Source organism: Neovison vison, chromosome 3 (genome assembly GCF_020171115.1).
Source record: "Neovison vison isolate M4711 chromosome 3, ASM_NN_V1, whole genome shotgun sequence".
NCBI classification, from domain to species: Eukaryota; Metazoa; Chordata; class Mammalia; order Carnivora; family Mustelidae; genus Neogale; species Neogale vison.
The window spans coordinates 110,495,065-110,515,122 of NC_058093.1; the positions used below are offsets into that span (position 1 = coordinate 110,495,065).

At 40.0% G+C, this 20,058-nt stretch overlaps 1 pseudogene; it reads left to right on the forward strand.

Annotated features, from left to right (window-relative positions):
* Nucleotides 1-987: 987 nt before the first annotated feature.
* The window catches only part of LOC122903540, a 97,182-nt pseudogene continuing 78,111 nt past the window's right edge, over nt 988-20,058 (forward strand).

Below are 20,058 nucleotides of genomic sequence, written 5' to 3' on the forward strand. Positions count from 1 at the left end.
CCAGATCATGAAAATGACTTTTACATTTGGTATGCTGTCTCTGTTAATGCTATCACCAGCATTTTACAAATAGGAGAACAATGCTCAGAGAAGTTGACTAAGATAATAAAGGTAGTTAGTGGTGGAAGCTAGAGTTCAACCCATTTTGATGTTGTTGTTTTTTTGTTTTTGTTTTTAAGATTTTTTATTTATTTATTTGACAGACAGAGATCACAAGCAGGCAGAGAGAGAGAGAGGAGGAAGCAGGCTCCCCACGGAGCAGAGAGCCTGATGCCCCCTCGATCCCAGGACCCTGGGATCATGACCTAAGCCAAAGACAGAGGCTTTAACCCACTGAGCCACCCAGGCACCCCTCAACCCATTTTGTTAGTCTCCCATTATTTTACATGTAAGGACAGAAGATATTTAGGTAATGCCAATGAAATCAATATTTTTTTAAAATATGTATAATTAACATTACTATTAGATTCAAGGATCATCAAGTGGGACAGAAACTTGGCTCCCCTCCAGAACATTTATGTATTTGTCCTAATGGTGACAGTGATTGATATGAGGACACCAAATTTTATATGTAAAATGATTTTTTAAAAAGTTCCTGTAATATAATTAAAGATACAAAATACACGTATGAGCTACAGGAAGCAGAGCACATAATGGCATATCCTCTTGGGTGTTTACAGCTCCTAAAGATACCTCCAGTGAAAGAGAGGTTGCTGTTAATGGAGGATAGTACTGTCTGTGAGGCTCTTTACCCTTGGCATCACCTCATTTTTGGGAGACTCAGGCTTTCTCACCAGGTGTGGACAACAACTAATGCTTGTTTGTGAAAGTGACAGGTGGGCAAACAGACCAGTATCTAGGTGCTGCTGCCCCTTGGAACAATTTGTTACTTAAACTGTAACCCCTGGAGGATTTTACTAGTTATCAAGCACATTTAAATATGGCCTTAAGAAATTCATATACTGGCACAGGTCTTTGGGGAGAAGGATGATATACAATCGTGAAGCTGGGCAGCTGGGGATGCCCGGTTTGTTCAGGGCGGAACGCCGCCCCTTCACGGAGGCTGGGCAGCTGGGGATACCTGGCTCACTCAAGGCGGAATGCTGCCCCTTCACAGAAGCCGGGCAGCCAGGAATGCGCGGTCCGCCCAGGGCAGAATGCTGCCTGCTTCAGGGAAACCCAGCACCCGGGAACGCCCGGTCAGCTCAGGGTGGAACGAAAACCGCCTGCTTCCCGCCTGCTTCCCTTATCCATTATCGCTCCTTTCTCTTCCCAAAAGCGCCCGTAGTTAGTTAGATGAGTCCTTTGAATGTGCTTGTTTAACTATAAACTTTATCCTCCTTCTTGCTTGTCTGCAAGACGGGATTAACGTTTGACCTTCATCAATCCTTCTGTTGGCTACTGTTTTCTATCTAATAAAAGTGAGACTGTGGAGCTGCTCCTGGCAGCAGTCCTTTTTGACTGTTGTCCCCTGCTCCCAGTCTCTTGCAGCTGACTTGTTTGTGCCTAATTCTTGTCCTATCGCTGGCTGGAAGCAGCACCAGGGAAAGTAGGACTAGTAATTAGGCCCATTTGAAACATGTTTCTCTAGAGCCCTTGCCAATGGGTCACTAAGACTGTCCTTAATTTCTACAGAAAGAACTTCTTTTATCTCTGGACCATTCTATACTTGAAATGTTTCTGATACTCAACTGAAACCTATTTTTGTACAACTTTACTACATAGAGCCTAGAAGAGGGGCTGCTGGCTATCTAAAATTTTACAACACTACAGACAATTCCCATATGTACACAGGTTTAAGAACCATTGATCTAAAACAGTACTTCTTAACCTTGGCTGCACATTCTAATTACCTGAGGAATTTAAATAAAAATGATTATGTCTGGTACCACTCCAGGAAATTCTGATTTAATTGATTTGTGGTATGATCAGGACATCTGATTTTTTAAAACTCCCCTGGCAATTTTAATGTGCAGCCCATATGGTAAACACTGATCTAGAAGAATGGATGAGCAGTTTGTCCTTCAGTCCAATCCTCCAAAATATTTTTTTCTTTTTTCAAGATTTATATTTTAGTCACTCTTTTCCACTACTACCTTTAATCCAGTGTACCAGATCAAGTGGAATGAAATTCAAGATTCAGTATCTTGATTGGATACTAAAAAATAATATAAAAGTATAATAACTATTTACCTCAATAAATAATACTGAATAGACATGACCCATCTATTAATATAAAAAGTTCTTATATTTCAATGTACCTCTTTTTAGACTTAGAATGTTTACTCCAGTCCTTCAAAGTTAAGCATCATCATACTAGTTGCTTCATTCAATGGGATGAAGGTCAAATGGCATAAATCTCTGATGGCCCATGCCATTATATATATATATATATAGAGAGAGAGAGAGAGAGAGAGAGAGAGACAGAGACAGAGACAGAGAGAGAGGATATCTGTACAATTTTATCTGTACTCTATCTGTATCTATAATCTGACCCCAGTTACTAGGCCCAAGCTTCTAAAATCCTTGTAACTTCTTGAGTGATAGAGATGATAGGAACATCTTTTGTTTTTCATAATGAGTCCTTTCAACTATACCTGAATTTATGTTAATGAGAGGACTCTTTTATGTTAATGAGGGAACTCTTGGTGGGTACTTCCATAGTTTCAGAAGGGGAGCATGTTGTCAGAAGTATCAACCATGTGATTAGAGAATTGGGGTCAAGAATTGGGGTCAATTGGTCTCTCTCTCTCTGTCTCTCTCTCTCTCTCTCTCTATATATATATATATATAATGGCATGGGCCATCAGAGATTTATGCCATTTGACCTTCATCCCATTGAATGAATTGGAGAACTGGGGTCAAGAAAAAGAGGATAGAGACTGAGTTAATCACTAATCATCTATGACTTAATCATGCCTATGTTTTTAATGATGGGGTTCAGAGTTCTGAAAGTTTGTAGGTTGGTAAACATTCTGGGAGTGTGGCATACCCCAAACTCTTAAGGACAAAAAGTTTCTGCACTCAGGATCCTTGCCAGTGAAATTCTTCAACTGGTTGTTCATTTGTATCCTTTTTAATATTCCTTAAAACTAACTCGTGATAGTAAGTAAACTCTTTCCTTGAATTCTGTGAGCCATGCTAAAAAATCATCAAATCCAAGGAGGGGAAGGTGTGGGAACCCCTTATCTATAGCATGTTAGTCAGAAATACAGATATTCTGAATTCACAATTGGTATCTGAAGTGGAAGGCAGTCTTGTGGGACTGAACTACTAACCTGTGGTCTGCATTAACACCAGATAGTCTGTCAGAATTGTTTAGTGTGAGGAAAATAAAATTTTATACGTCTGGCAGCAAAAGTGTTGAGAGTAGGAGAACAATTATCCAATAGGCTAGTATAAAACTTGTTGTATCTATTATCCACCCAATCCCAACAGAGGTTTCCCAGATTGTGGGAATTCTTTCAGCCTAGAGCTCTAGTGAAAATGTTGTGAACAAGAGTCCCAATTAAACAAACAATGAACATGTGTTAGGAGAAAGAACTTAAAAACTGTTGATACTGTAATACAACATAAATGATACTGACCGTTTCACAGATGAAACTTCTTTGTTAGAAGGATATTATTCTGAGGGAGGAGTCAATATGGCAGAGAAGCAGCAGGTTGAGACTACATCAGGTAGCGGGAGATCAGCTCGATAGCTTATCAAACCATTGCAAACACCTACAAATCCAATGGAAGATTGAAGAGAAGAAGAACAGCAATTCTAGAAGTAGAAAATTGACCACTTTCTGAAAAGCAGGACCAGCAGAGAAGTGAATCCAAAGTGACAGGAAGATAGAGTGTGGGGGGGAGGGGCAGTTCCCAGCAAGTGGCGGAGCAATGGAGCACAAAATCAGAAATTTTAAAAGTCTATTCCACTGAAGGACATAGCTCCATAGGCTAAACTGGGGTGAAGCCCACACGGGGTCAGCATGGCCCAGGTCCCACAGGGTCACAGAAAGATTGGCAGTGTCTGAGTGTCGCAGAGTGCACAGGTATTAGAGTGGGGAAGCCGGCTACAGACACAGAGCCGAGGAGTAAGCTCTCAGCTCAGGGTTACCTTGAACCGGTCACAAGCTGAGTGAGCTCAGAGTGCAACTGGAGACAGGAGTGATTGAGCGCTTTTCTCTGAGGGCACACTGAGGAGTGGGGCCCCGAGCTTTTGGCTCCTTCGGCTGGAGATTGGGAGGCTGTCATTTTCATTCCCATCCTCTGGAACTCTATAGAAAGCGTTCAGAGAACAAAAGCTCCCGAAAGCGAATCCGAGTGGATTACTTAGCCTGGCCTCTGGTAAGAATGGTGCAATTCTGCCTGGGGCAAAGACACTTGAGAATCACTACAACAGGCCCCTCCCCCAGAAGATCAACAAGAAATCCAGCCAAGATCAAGTTCACTTACCAAGGAGAGCAGCGGAATTCCAGAGGAGGAGAAAGCGTAGTATGGAACTCATGGCTTTCTCCCCATGATTCTTTAGTCTTGCAGTTAATTTTTTTTTAAAATTTTATTTCTTTTCTGCTAATTTTTTTTTACCTTTTACCCTTTTCTTTTTAACATTTTTAAACCATATTATCTTAACAATACCTTTCATTAAAAAAAATAATAATCTTTTTTGAACCTTCATTATTATAGTCATATTTTAGCCTTCCTTGTATTTAACTTTAATTTTTGTACACACATAGGGTTTTTTCTTCTAAAAAATTTGGGGTACAACTTCTAATAGATCAAAATAAAACCTAAATCTAACACTGGGTTGTTGTAGTCTCCAGCAAGAGCAAATTCTCTCCACTTTCTTTTTCTTTATTCTCCCAATCAACTTACTGTATAAACTCCTTACTTAGAAATTAAAAAAAATTTTTTTTCATCTTTATAGGCATATTCCATCCCTTCATTTTGTTTACCCTTATATACATTTTTCATTCCTTAAAATTTTAGGAAGTAGCTTCTTCTAAGAGACCAAAATACTCCCAAAATTAAGTGGTTGACCCTGTTCCAGTCACCAGTCTAATATATAAAAATAATTTTCTTTTTTATATTTTTTTTTCTTTATTTGTTTTCTTCTTTTAATTTTTTTTTCCTGAACTTCGTTTTATCCCCTCTCACCCCCAAGATTTGGGGTCTCTTCTGATTTGGTTAAAGTGCATTTTCCTGGTGTCTTTCCCACCCTTTTAGTACTTTATTTGCTCCTTCATATACTCTTATCTGGGCAAAATGTCAAGGTGGAAAAACTCACGACAGAAAAAAGAACAAGAGGCAGTACCGAAGGCTAGGGACTTAATAAATACAGACATTGGTACTATGTCAGATCTAGTGTTCTAAAGACAATTCTCAAGATTCTAGATGGGTTCCAAAAAGACATGGAAGATATTAGAGAAACCCTCTCTGGAGATATAAAAGCCATTTCTGGATAAATAAAAGAACTAAAATCTAACCAAGTTGAAATCAAAAAAGCTATTAATGAGGTACAATAAAAAATGGAGGCTCTCACTGCTAGGATAAATGGGGCAGAAGAAAGAATTAGCGATATAGAAGACCAAATGACAGAGAATAAAGAAGTTGAGCAAAAAAGGGACAAACAGCAACTGGACCACGAAGGGAGAATTCAAGACACCATAAGATGAAACAACATTAGAATAATTGGGATTCCAGTAGAAATAGAAAGAGAGAGGGGAGCAGAAGGTATATTGGAGAGAATTATTGGGGAGAATTTCCCTAATGTGGCAAAGGAAACAAGCATCAAAATCCAGGAGGTGCAGAGAAACCCCACAAAATCAATAAGAGTAGGTCCACACCCCGTGACCTAATAGTAAAATTTACAAGTCTTGAGGGGGGACAAGATGGCGGGGTACTAGGAAGAGGCGTCTTTTCAGCTGGTACCCCAAAGTGAGCTGATTACCTACCAAAGAACTCTGATCACCCATGAAATCAGCCTGAGATCAGAATTATACACGTCTGGATCTCTACAGGGGCAGAAGACGCCAGTGAGCAGGTAAAGCGGAATGGGAACAGCGGACTGAGATCGGAAGATAAACAAAAGGGGGAGGGAGCCACCAGAGGCGACCGGTGGGAAAGTAATACCCCGATACGAGCGAGAGTGCCCTGCGTCTGGGGACCAGCATTAACTCGGAGACTGGTTGAAAGCACTCCAAAAGAGCAAAGGATCGCGGGGGCAAACTGTGGGAATCGGGGCGGCTAGGGACAGGGGCTTGAGTCCCCGGTCCCAGACGGCCTCCCCGGCGCGGAAGCAGAGAGAGTGCAGCGGAGAAACCGGCTCCTGGTCCCTAAGCCGCCAGCGTGCCCCAGAGCGCGGGGTTCCGGCTCCTGTGAGGGGATGGGAGCCGGTCTGCAGAACGCGCGCTAGCCCTACCACAAAGCTTGAGATGCGCTTGCACGTCGCTCCAGCTCTCCTGGGTTTCTAAGGCCCTGGGGCGCTTCTAGACCCGGGCCATTGTTTCAAAGTCTAAGCCTCGCGCCCGCGAAACTCTTCCCCGGACAGAGGCGCGCAAAAGCCCAGCCTGCGGCTTACGGACCAGCGCCCCGTTCTCAGTGCCCCAGACGCGCGCCCGACCCACAGCCGCCTCTGAAAAGAGGTGCGCGCAAGCCGGGCACTCCCAGCCCCGGCCAGCGGCAAAATCTCAGTGTGCGATCGCTGCTTGGAACCTCTCTGGCGGTCAGGAGCTCCCAGACAGCCGCCACTGCCTTGGCTTTGGGGACGAGCAAAAGATCCTGCGCCCCCAGGGTCTTTAACTTGGAACCTGCACTGCCAGCATCCAAGGGGGAATTTATTCAGCTTCTGCACCCAGACTGAGGCTTCTGAGACGGAGATCAGGAAGTGTTCCAGGGTGCACCTTGACTGCACCAGAGTTGATACATCCAGCTACATCTGTTCAGTCTTCTCCCACCAAAATGACTAGGAGGAGGAATGCCCAACAGAAGAAAAATACAGAGGATGGACCTTCCACAACAGAGCTAACGGCTATCAACATAGACAATATGTCGGAAAGAGAATTCAGGCTAACAATTATCCAGGCAATAGCTAGGTTGGAGAAAGCCATGGATGACCAAACAGAATTGATTAGAGCCGAACTGAAAGCGACCAGACAGGATGTTCACAATGTTAGGGCGGAGCTTAAAGCTACCAGGGAGGAGGTCCACAATGCTCTCAATGAGTTCCAATCCAATCTAAACTCTCTCAAAGCTAGGGTAACTGAGACAGAAGATAGAATTAGTGATCTGGAAGACAAACAGATAGAGAGAAAGGATCAGGAGGAAGCCTGGAACAAACAGCTTAGATCCCACGAAAGCAGAATTAGGGAAATAAGTGATGCCATGAAGCGTTCCAACGTCAGAATTATTGGAATTCCTGAAGGGGAGGAGAAAGAAAGAAGTCTAGAAGATGTCGTGGAACAAGTCCTTCATGAAAACTTTCCGAATCTCGCGAATGAAACCAGCGTTCATGTACTAGAGGCTGAACGGTCTCCACCCAAGATTATACACTCCAAAAAAACATCACGACACCTGATAGTCAAATTGAGAAATTATAATTGTAGGTATAATCTCTTGAAAGCTGCCAGGGCAAAGAGGCTCCTTACTTACAGAGGGAAGCCCATCAGAATAACGTCAGACCTGTCCACAGAGACCTGGCAAGCCAGAAGAGGCTGGCAAGATATATTCAGGGCACTAAATGAGAAGAACATGCAGCCAAGAATACTTTATCCAGCAAGACTGACATTCAAAATGGATGGAGAGATAAAGAGTTTCCAAGACCGGCAAGACTTAAAAGACTATGCAACCACCAAGCCGATACTGCAGGAAATATTAAGGGGGGTTCTATAAAAGAGGAAAAATCCCAAGAATAGCATTGAACAGAAATATAGAGACAGTCTACAGAAAGAAAGACTTCAAAGGTAACTCGATGTCAATAAAAACGTATCTATCAATAATCACTCTCAATGTGAATGGCCTCAATGCACCCATAAAACGGCACAGGGTTGCAGATTGGATAAAACGACAGGACCCATCCATATGCTGTCTACAAGAGACCCATTTTGAACCTAAAGATACACGCAGACTGAAAGTGAAGGGGTGGAGAAGCATCTTTCATGCCAATGGGACTCAAAAGAAGGCTGGGGTAGCGATTCTCATATCAGATAAATTAGACTTCAAACTAAAGACTGTAGTCAGAGATACAGAAGGACACTACATAATCCTTAAAGGGACTATCCACCAAGATGATCTAACAATTGTAAATATCTATGCTCCCAATATGGGAGCAGCCAATTACTTAAGAAAACTGTTAATCAAGATAAAGAGTCATATTGATATGAATACACTAATCGTAGGTGATCTTAACACGCCTCTTTCAGAATTAGACAGATCATCGAAGCAGAAAATCAATAAAGAAACAAGAGCATTGAACGACACATTGGACCAGATGGACCTCATAGATATATACAGAACATTCCACCCTAAAACAGCAGAATACTCATTCTTCTCAAGTGCACACGGAACCTTCTCCAGAATAGACCACATACTGGGTCACAAATCAGGACTCAGCCGATACCAAAAGACTGAGATTATTCCCTGCATATTCTCAGATCACAATGCTTTGAAACTGGAGCTCAATCACAAGGAAAAGTTCCGAAGGAACTCAAACACCTGGAAGCTAAAGACCACCTTGCTTAAGAATGCTTGGATCAACCAGGAGATCAAAGAAGAACTGAAACAATTCATGGAAACCAATGAGAATGAAGACACTTCGGTCCAAAACCTATGGGATACAGCAAAGGCGGTCCTAAGGGGAAAATATATAGCCATCCAAGCCTTGCTCAAAAAAATTGAAAAATCCAGAACACACCAGCTGTCTCTACACCTTAAAGAACTGGAAGATCAACAACAAATCAAACCAACTCCACACATAAGAAGGGAAATCATCAAGATTAGAGCTGAGATCAATGAGGGAGAAACCAGAGATACAGTAGAACGTATCAATGAAACTAGAAGCTGGTTTTTTGAAAGAATCAATAAGATCGATAAGCCACTGGCTACACTAATCCAAAAGAAAAGAGAGAAATCCCAAATTCATAAAATTATGAATGAAAGGGGAGAGATCACAACTAACACCAAGGAAGTAGAAACAATCATCAGAAGTTACTACGAACAGTTATATGCCAATAAGCTTAGCAACCTTGATGAAATGGATGCATTCCTGGAAAAATATAAACTACCAAAATTGAACCAGGAAGAAATCAACAACCTGAATAGACCGATATCTAATAACGAGATTGAAGCAGTGATCAAAAATCTCCCAAAAAACAAGAGCCCAGGACCTGACGGATTCCCTGGGGAATTCTACCAAACCTTCCAAGAAGAAATAACACCTATTCTCCTGAAGCTGTTTCAAAAAATTGAAGCAGAAGGAAAACTTCCAGACTCTTTCTATGAAGCCAGCATTACCCTGATCCCCAAACCAGGCAAGGACCATACCAAAAAGGAGAATTTCAGACCAATATCACTGATGAATATGGATGCTAAGATTCTCAACAAGATCCTAGCCAACAGGATCCAACAACACATTAAAAAGATTATCCACCATGATCAGGTGGGATTCATCCCTGGGCTACAAGGATGGTTCAACATTCGTAAATCAATCAATGTGATACAACAAATTAATAGGAGAAGAGAGAAGAACCACATGGTCCTCTCAATTGATGCAGAAAAAGCATTTGACAAAATCCAACATCCGTTCCTGATTAAAACGCTTCAAAGTATAGGGATAGAGGGAACATTCCTGAACCTCATCAAATCTATCTATGAAAGACCCACAGCAAATATCATCCTCAATGGGAAAAAGCTTGCAGCCTTCCCGTTGAGATCAGGAACAAGACAAGGATGCCCACTTTCACCACTCTTGTTCAACATAGTATTAGAAGTCCTAGCAACAGCAATCAGACAACAGAGAGAAATAAAAGGTATCCAAATTGGTAATGAAGAAGTCAAACTCTCTCTCTTCGCAGATGACATGATTCTTTATATGGAAAACCCAAAAGACTCCACCCCCAAACTACTAGAACTCATACAGCAATTCAGCAGCGTGGCAGGATACAAAGTCAATGTGCAGAAATCAGTGGCTTTCTTATACACTAACAAGGAAAATACAGAAAGGGAAATTAGAGAATCGATTCCATTTACTATAGCACCAAGAACCATAAGATACCTGGGAATAAACCTAACTAAAGAGGTAAAGGATCTATACTTGAGGAACTATAGAACACTCATGAAAGAAATTGAAGAAGACACAAAAAGATGGAAGACCATTCCATGCTCTTGGATCGGAAGAATAAACATCGTTAAAATGTCTATACTACCTAGAGCAATCTATACTTTTAATGCCATTCCGATCAAAATTCCACAGGCATTCTTCAAAGAGCTGGAGCAAATAATCCAAAAATTTGTATGGAATCAGAAGAGACCCCGAATCGCTAAGGAAACGTTGAAAAACAAAAATAAAGCTGGCGGCATCACCTTACCTGATTTCAAGCTTTATTACAAAGCTGTGATCACCAAGACAGCATGGTACTGGCATAAAAACAGACACATAGACCAGTGGAACAGAGTAGAGAGCCCTGATATGGACCCTCAACTCTATGGTCAATTAATCTTCGACAAAACAGGAAAAAATATACAGTGGAAAAAAGACAGTCTCTTCAATAAATGGTGCTGGGAAAACTGGACAGCTATATGTAGAAGAATGAAACTCGACCATTCTCTTACACCGTACACAAAGATCAACTCAAAATGGATAAAAGACCTCAACGTGAGACAGGAATCTATCAGAATCTTAGAGGAGAACATAGGCAGTAATCTCTTCGATATCAGCCACAGCAACTTCTTTCAAGATACGTCTCCAAAGGCAAAGGAAACAAAAGCGAAAATAGACTTCTGGGACTTCATCAAAATCAAAAGCTTCTGCACAGCAAAGGAAACAGTCAAAAAAACAAAGAGGCAACCCACAGAATGGGAGAAGATATTTGCAAATGACAGTACAGACAAAAGGTTGATATCCAGGATCTATAATGAACTCCTCAAACTCAACCCACACGAAACAGACAAACACATCAAAAAATGGGCAGAAGATATGAACAGACACTTCTCCAATCAAGAAATACAAATGGCTATCAGACACATGAAAAAATGCTCATCATCATTAGCCCTCAGGGAGATTCAAATTAAAACCACATTGAGATATCACCTTACACCAGTTAGAATGGCCAAAATTAACAAAACAGGAAACAACATGTGTTGGAGAGGATGTGGAGAAAGGGGAACCCTCTTACACTGTTGGTGGGAATGCAAGTTGGTGCAGCCTCTTTGGAGAACAGTGTGGAGATTCCTCAAGAAATTAAAAATAGAGCTTCCCTACGACCCTGCAATTGCACTCCTGGGTATTTACCCCAAAGATACAGATGTCGTGAAAAGAAGGGCCATCTGTACCCCAATGTTTATAGCAGCAATGGCCACAGTCGCCAAACTATGGAAAGAACCAAGATGCCCTTCAACGGATGAATGGATAAGGAAGATGTGGTCCATATACACTATGGAGTATTATGCCTCCATCAGAAAGGACGAATATCCAACTTTTGTAGCAACATGGACGGGACTGGAAGAGATTATGCTGAGTGAAATCAGTCAAGCAGAGAGAGTCAATTATCATATGGTTTCACTCATTTGTGGAGCATAACCAATAGCATGGAGGACAAGGGGCGTTAGAGAGTAGTAGGGAATTTGGGTAAATTGGAAGGGGAGGTGAACCATGAGAGACTATGGACTCTGAAAAACAGTCTGAGGGGTTTGAAGTGGCGGGGGGGTGGGAGGTTGGGGTACCAGGTGGTGGGTATTATAGAGGGCACAGCTTGCATGGAGCACTGGGTGTGGTGAAAAAATAATGAATACTGTTTTTCTGAAAATAAATAAATTGGGAAAAAAAAAAAAAAAAAAATTTACAAGTCTTAGCGACAAAGAGAAAATCCTGAAAACAGCCCTGAGAAAAGAAGTCTGTAACATAAAATGGTAAGCAGTAGACTTATCCACAGAGACCTGGCAGGCCAGAAAGAACTGGCATGATATATTCAGAGCACTAAATGACAAAAACATGCAGCCAAGAATACTATATCCAGCTAGGCTATCATTGAAAAGAGAAGGAGAGATACAAAGCTTCCAGGACAAACAAAAACTGAAAGAATTTGCAAACACCAAACCAGCTCTATAAGAAATATTGATAGGGGTCCTCTAGGCAAAGAGAGAGCCAAAAAGTAGTAGATCAGAAAAGAAAAGTGACAATATACAGTAACAGTCACCTTACAGGCAATACAATGGCACTAAATTTATATCTCTTCATAGTTACCCTGAATGTTAATGGGCTAAATGCCCCAATCAAAAGACACAGGGCATCAGAATGGATGAAAAAACAAAACCCATCTATATGTTGCCTACAAGAAATTTATTTTAGACCCGAAACACCTCCAGATTTAAAGTGAGGGGGTGGAAAAGAATTTACCATGCTAATGGACATCAGAATCAAGCTGAGGTGGCAGTCCTTATATCAGATCAATTAGATTTTAAGTCAAAGACTATAATAAGAGATGAGGAAGGACACTACATCATACTCAAAGGCTCTGTCCATCAAGTAGATCTAACAATTTTAAATATGTATGCCCCTAACGTGGGAGCAGCCAACTATATAAACCAATTGATAACAAAATCAAAGAAACACATCAACAATAATACAATAATAGTAGGGGACTTTAACACTCCCCTCACTGAAATGGACAGATCATCTAAGCTAAAGACCAACAAGGAAATAAAAGCCTTAAATGACACACTGGACCAGATGGACATGATAGATATTTTCAGAACATTTCATCCCAAAGCAACAGAATACACATTCTTCTCTAGTGAACATGGAGCATTCTCGAGAATAAATCACATCCTGGGTCCTAAATCCAGTCTCAACCAGTATCAAGAGATGGGATCATTCCCTGCATATTTTCAGACTACAATGCGCTGAAGCTAGAACTCAATCACAAGAGGAAATTTGGAAAGAACCCAAATATATGGAGACTAAACAGCATTCTTCTAAAGAATGAATGGGTCAACCAGGAAATTAAAGAAGAATTGAAAAAGTTCATGGAAACAGATAATAATGAAAACACAATGATTCAGGGGCACGTGGGTGGCTCAGTTGATTAAGCCTTCAGCTCAGGTCATGATCTCAGGGTCCTGAGATTGAGCCCCACATCAGGCTCTCTGCTTAGCGGGGAGCCTGCTTCCCTCTCTCTCTCTGCCTCTCTGTCTACTTGTGGTCTCTGTCTGTCAAATAAATAAATAAAATCTTTAAAAAATAAAACAAAAACAAAGAAAAAAAAATCCCACAATGGTTCAAAATCTGTGGGACACAGCAAAGGCAGTCCTGAGAGGAAAATATATAGTGGTACAAGCCTTTCTCAAGAAACAAGAAAGGTCTCAAATACACAACCTAACCCTACACCTAAAGTCGCTGGAGAAAGAACAACAAAGAAAGCCTAAACCCAGCAGGGGAAGAGAAATAATAAAGATCAGAGCAGAAATCAATGGAATAGAAACAAACAAACAAACAGAAAAAAACACAATAGAACAAATCAATGAAAGTAGGAGCTGGTTCTTTGAAAGAATAAGATTGACAAACCCCTGGCCAGACTTATCCAAAAGAAAAGAGAAAGGACCCAAATAAATAAAATCATGAATGAAAGAGGAGAGATCACAACCAACACCAATGAAATACAAACAATTATAAGAACATACTATGAGCAACTCTACGCCAACAAATATGACAATCTGGAAGAAATGGATACATTCCTAGAGACATATAAACAACCAAAACTGAACCAGGAAGAAATAGAAAACTGACCCATAACCAGTTAGAAGATTGAAGCAGTCATCAAAAATCTCCAAACAAACAAAAGCCCAGGACCAGACAGCTTCCGGGGGAATTCTTCCAAACATTTAAAGAAGAACTAATTCCTATTCTCCTGAAACTGTTTCAAAAAAATAGAAATGGGAGGAAAACTTCCAAACTCATTTCATGAGGCCAGCATCACCTTGATCCCAAAACCAGACAAGGATCCCATCAAAAAAAGAGAACTACAGACCAATATCCTTGATGAACACAGATGCAAAAATTCTCACCAAAATACTAGCCAAGAGGATTCAACAGTGCATTAAAAAGATCATTCACCATGACCAAGTGGGATTTATTCTAGGGCTGCAAAGTTGGTTCAACATCCGCAAATCAGTCAATGTGATACAACACATCAATAAAAGAAAGAACAAGAACCATATGATACTCTCAATAGATGCTGAAAAAGCATTTGACAAAGTACAGCATCCCTTCCTGATCAAAACTCTTCAAAGTGTAGGGATAGAGGGCACATACCTCAATATCATCAAAGCCATCTATGAAAAACCCACCACAAATATCATTCTCAATCAAGAAAAACTGAAAGTTTTTCCGCTAAGGTCAGGAACACGGCAGGGATGTCCATTATCACCACTGCTATTCAACATAGTACTAGAAGTCCTAGCCTCAGCAATCAGACAACAAAAGGAAATTAAAGGCATCCAAATCAGCAAAGAAGAAGTCAAACTATCACTCTTCTCATATGATATGACACTATATGTGGAAAACCCAAAAGACTCCACTCCAAAACTGCTAGAATTTGTACAGGAATTCAGTAAAGTGTCAGGATATAAAATCAGTGCACAGAAATCAGTTGCATTTCTCGACACCAACAACAAGGCAGAAGAAAGATAAATTATGGAGTCAATCCCATTTATAATTGCACCCAAAACCATAAGATACCTAGGAATAAACCTAACCAAAGAGGCTAAGAATCTATACTCAGAAAACTATTAAGTACTCATGAAAGAAATTGAGGAAGACACAAAGAAATGGAAAAATGGTCCATGCTTCTGGATTGGAAGAACAAATATTGTGAAAATGTCTATGCTACCTAAAGCAATCTACACATTTGATGAATTTCTATCAAAATACCATCCATTTTTTCCCAAAGAAATGGAACAAATAATCCTAAAATTTATATGGAACCAGAAAAGACCTCGAATAGCCAAAGGAATATTGAAAAAGAAAGCCAAAGTTGGTGACCTCATAATTTCAGACTTCAAGCTCTATTACAAGGCTGTCGTCATCAAGACAGCATGGTATTGGCACAAAGGCAGACACATAGATCAATGGAACAGAATAGAGAGCCCAGAAATAGACCCTCAACTCTATGGTCAACTAATCTTCAACAATGCAGGAAAGAATGTCCAATGGAAAAAAGACAGCCTCTTCAATAAATGGTGTTGGGAAAATTGGACAGCCACATGCAGAAAAATGTAATTGGACCATTTCCTTACCCCACACATGAAAATAGACTCAAAATGGATGAAGGACCTCAATGTGAGATAGGAATCCATCAAACTCCTTGAGGAGAACACAGGCAGCAACCTCTTCAACCTCAGCCACAGCAACTTCTTCCTAGGAATTGCAAAAGGCAACAGAAGCAAGGGCAAAAATGTACTATTGGGACTTCATCAAGATTAAAACTTTTGCACAGCAAAGGAAACAGTTAACAAAACCAAAAGACAATGTACAGGGCTAGTGTCCAAAATCTGTAAAGAGCTTATCAAACTCAACACCCAAAGATCAAATAATCCAATTAAGAAATGGGCAGAGGACATGAACAGACATTTCTGCAAAGAAGACATCCAGATGGCCTACAGACACATGAAAAAGTGTTCCACATCACTCGTCATCAGGGAAATACAAATCAAAACCACAGTGAGATACCACCTCACACCAGTCAGAATGGCTAAAATTAACATGTCTGGAAATGACAGATGCTGGCGAGGATGCAGAGAAAGGGAAACCCTCCTACCCTGTTTTTGGGAATGCAAGCTGGTGCAACCACTCTGGAAAACAGGATGGAGGTTCCTCAAATAGTTGAAAATAGAACTACCTTATGACCAGCAATTGCAATACTGATTATTTACCCTAAAGATATAAACGTAGTGATCCAAAGGGGCACGTGCACCCAAATGTTTATAGCAGCAATGTCTACAATAGCCAAACTATGGAAAGAACCTAGATGTCCATCAACAGATGAATGGATCAATAAGAGTGGTATATATACACAATGGAATACTATGCAGTCATCAAAAGAAATGAAATCTTGTCATTTGCTACAATGAGGATGGAACTAGAGGTTATCATGCTTATTGAAATAAGTCAATTGGAGAAAGACAACTATCATATGATCTCTCTGATATGAGGAAGTGGTGATGCAACATGGGGGGTTTGGGGGTAGAAAAGAATAAATGAAACAAGATGGGATCTGGAGGGAGACAAACCATAAGTGACTCCTAATCTCACAAAACAAACTGAGGGTTGCTGGGGTGAAGTGGGTCAGGAGATGGGGGTGGGGTTATGGACATTGGGGAGGGTATGTTCTATGGTGAGTTCTGTAAAGTGTGTATCTTGGTGATGCACAGGTGATGTGCATCACCTGGTTATGTACCTGGTGATGTACCCCTGGGTATAAAAATATATGTTTATAAATTTTTTTTTTAAATGAAGGATATTATTCCATCAATTAGTATCTTTTGTGATAGAATTGCACTACTAAATAAACCACCCAACTGATTTTTGCATTCATTTGACTTAGCTGCCTTCTTCACAAAGATATCATGAGTCATTTCATTAGATATTTTCCTGAAGTGCAGATCTAAGTTTTGCACAACTTTCTTTTGCTGAGGTAATCCATTGATAGTATCAGGAAAAGAATAAAGTTGTTTTAATGAACTTACATTAGGCCCCATTGAGAAATTATTTATTTTCAATGTCAGTGACTTCTAAACACTGGGTCTTGGAAAAGTTCTTTTCTGGCAGTATTATAATCATCTGAAGAATTTAATAAATATACTGATTCCTCATCTGTACCTAAGGGAAATCTATTTAGTAGATCAGTTATATATCTGAGACTCTATGTTTCATAGGCTCAATTTCTGATTAGAGTCTAATATGAGTCATATTTGGGTGACTGATTTATGTCAGTGATTCTTAATTATATTGGCATATTGGAATTAATGGTTTAACCTTTTTAATACTGTCATATCAGTATAACAGGCAGTATAATAAAATACAGAAATACAATTTGGTAAAAGAATGAAGAATGAATATTCAAAAAAGTTTCTCAGCTAACTTTGAAATAATTTCTCCTTGTTCATTAAAAGCAAATGTCCTAAGCCCTCACAAAGTATACATTTAATATGGCAATTATATTGATAAAGGTTCTTAGCTATAAATGGAAAACAAGTCATATAGATTCTTTAAAGAAAATATATTTATTTTAGGGTATTTTGTAGCTTATGGAATTTCTAAACACCCATAGAACCAAGATTGTATACTACCTAGTCAAGAACAGTGTGGTTGGCAGAGATACACAAGGTATTAGGGGACCATCAGTAGAAAGTCTTCCATAGTTGATCCAGAAAAGGAAAAGTCTCTGCTCCAGATCTAGTCACCCCATTTTCTGGTACAATGTCAAGTACCAGAGGTACTTGAGATACCTCACTTTTGAGGTATAATCTGAAACTGGCCTCTGTACATTGAGGATGGGGAGAGACCCAAGAAAGAGGCAGACCACTTTAACTTAGTAGGTGGCAGGTTTACTAAAGGAAATCTACATAAAAGTCTTGCCCATAAAATTATTAGATCTTTGCACAAGACTGCCAAATTGTAGAAGTTTACAAAGATGCCTTACCTGGGTTCAGTCACATATACTATGCAGTGTATTTGGCTAACTTCGACCACAAGAAAGACAAGCCAAGTGCACAGGAGCCTCTGATGGCCCAGGATTAGCTCACAGGTCAAGCAATAGTCATATCATCTGGATGACCTCTATCAATCTAGGTCATAGAATCTTACCCTTGATTGGTAGAATAAAATAATAAAAACAAATAAACAAAACAAAACAAAAAAACACTTTAATATGTATCTACTTGCAAGGGCTCTTTATTTGCCTGAACCCAGACTTCCACCATAGTTTCTCAGTCTTCATGATGCCTTAATAGCTATGTCTTCTAATTTCTTAGATATCATACTCCTTGGATTATCCAATACTCATAGTCACGTTGAAGAGCTAAATAAAAAGAAAATCATGGTGTTTGGCCATCCATATTAGGGAAATTGGCACATACTTATCAAAAAATATATATATTTACTTACATATGTCAAATTACATATGTGCACACATTGTATATGATTTAGAACAGCAAGGAGAGTGCTAGAGATTTTACAGAGTTGTCTCACCTTATCATTACCTCCAGAACGTTAGTTTCTTTTTGTCTGATTTACGTGGTAGTTTTCTAATAATAGAAGTGTTATATTACCTACTAAACTCATTAAATTTATAGAATTAAACTTTTATTTGGGTAAAACTTAGCCTGCCACTGAGTCATTCAATTCTCTAATCTCAAAGGGTGTGGAAATAAAATCTTTGATAAACACACAGGAAAGCAAAAATGGCCATTCTGTATAAAATTAAATAAATGAATAGCTATGCTACTGCAAGTAGAGCCACTGCTCTTCGGTCTTGGCCTACTGCAAGTGGTAACAGGATGTCCCAAATGAGCTGCTGGGTTTCCACGACAATCCACATTACCTGAAACCATAGAAATCCCAGTTGCTTCTGCGTTTTCCTTTGGTAAACTTATAGTAACTAATAACAAAGTCATATTCTTGGAATGAATGTATAACTCACTTCATATTGTTGAAGGAGAATAATTTGGCTCTGATGTTGAGCTTGGGGTCATTTAGAAGTTGTCTCTGGTTTATATTCTAGAAAACATGACTGTGAAGAACAATTCATTCACTCTACTTTTCATTTTTTTTTAATCCATTTTAGTGACTGATCTCTTAGGTAGAAATTTATACAAATACAGCTTAGAGGAATAAATTATTTAATGTGTCCATGGCCACCACTTCCTATACCAAGCAATTATTTAGCATAAGAATTTACAAATTAAGAAAGTAGAAAGGATAAATAAGTTAAGGTGATGTCCTTGGCTGGCGATGCAAAGCTGGAAGTTACAGTAAAACCACCAGCTCTTTTGATTAAAACTTAATTGTTTGAGAAAGCAAGATTGAGCACCTCAAATTTGGTGGTCTAAATTTAGAAGGCTGCTTTCCCCTCTTAATGCTTTCTTTTGGATTCAAATGAATCTAAGGAATTTAGCATCCTTAGAAAGGAGAGAGAATTACAGGGCATTAAATCTGTCTTCCTTTTCAAAGACATCATGTTATTCTTACTTCCATGGCACACTAAGCTGGTTTGCAATTAGAGGAAGGCTTCACCAGCTAAGCCCTTTTGCAATGCATGCTCTGCATGTACTTCTGGCAGCCTTATTCTGGTGCCTCCTGGATGAAATTTGATATTTAAACCATTAGCAGAATGACGAGTGTGGACAGTACTCAGGCAACACAAACTCCTAAGTGATAGAAAATTACAAAAGATTGCACTTAGGGCAATTTGTGACACTGAAAATTGTCTTATGGCGTGATATGCGGGTGGGGGGGCAGGCTGAAACTGATGGACAAAGATAGACAGAAGAATGGTGTGAAGCAGCTGGTACAGCCTGTGAATGGAGGGAAATAAAAGGGGGTGATTGGCTGATACCAATTGTGTGCATGATTTTTAGACACTTTTGAATTACTCAACTATTGATCATATGCAAAGTCCCTGATTCTTTTTTTTTTTTTTTTATATTTTTATTTGACAGAGAGAGAGAGATCACAAGTAGGCAGAGAGGCAGGTGGGGGAGGGGGGGAAGCAGGCTCCCCGCCAAGCAGAGAGCCCGATTCGGGGCTTGATCTCAGGACCCTGAGATCACGACCCGAGCTGAAGTCAGAGGCTTAACCCACTG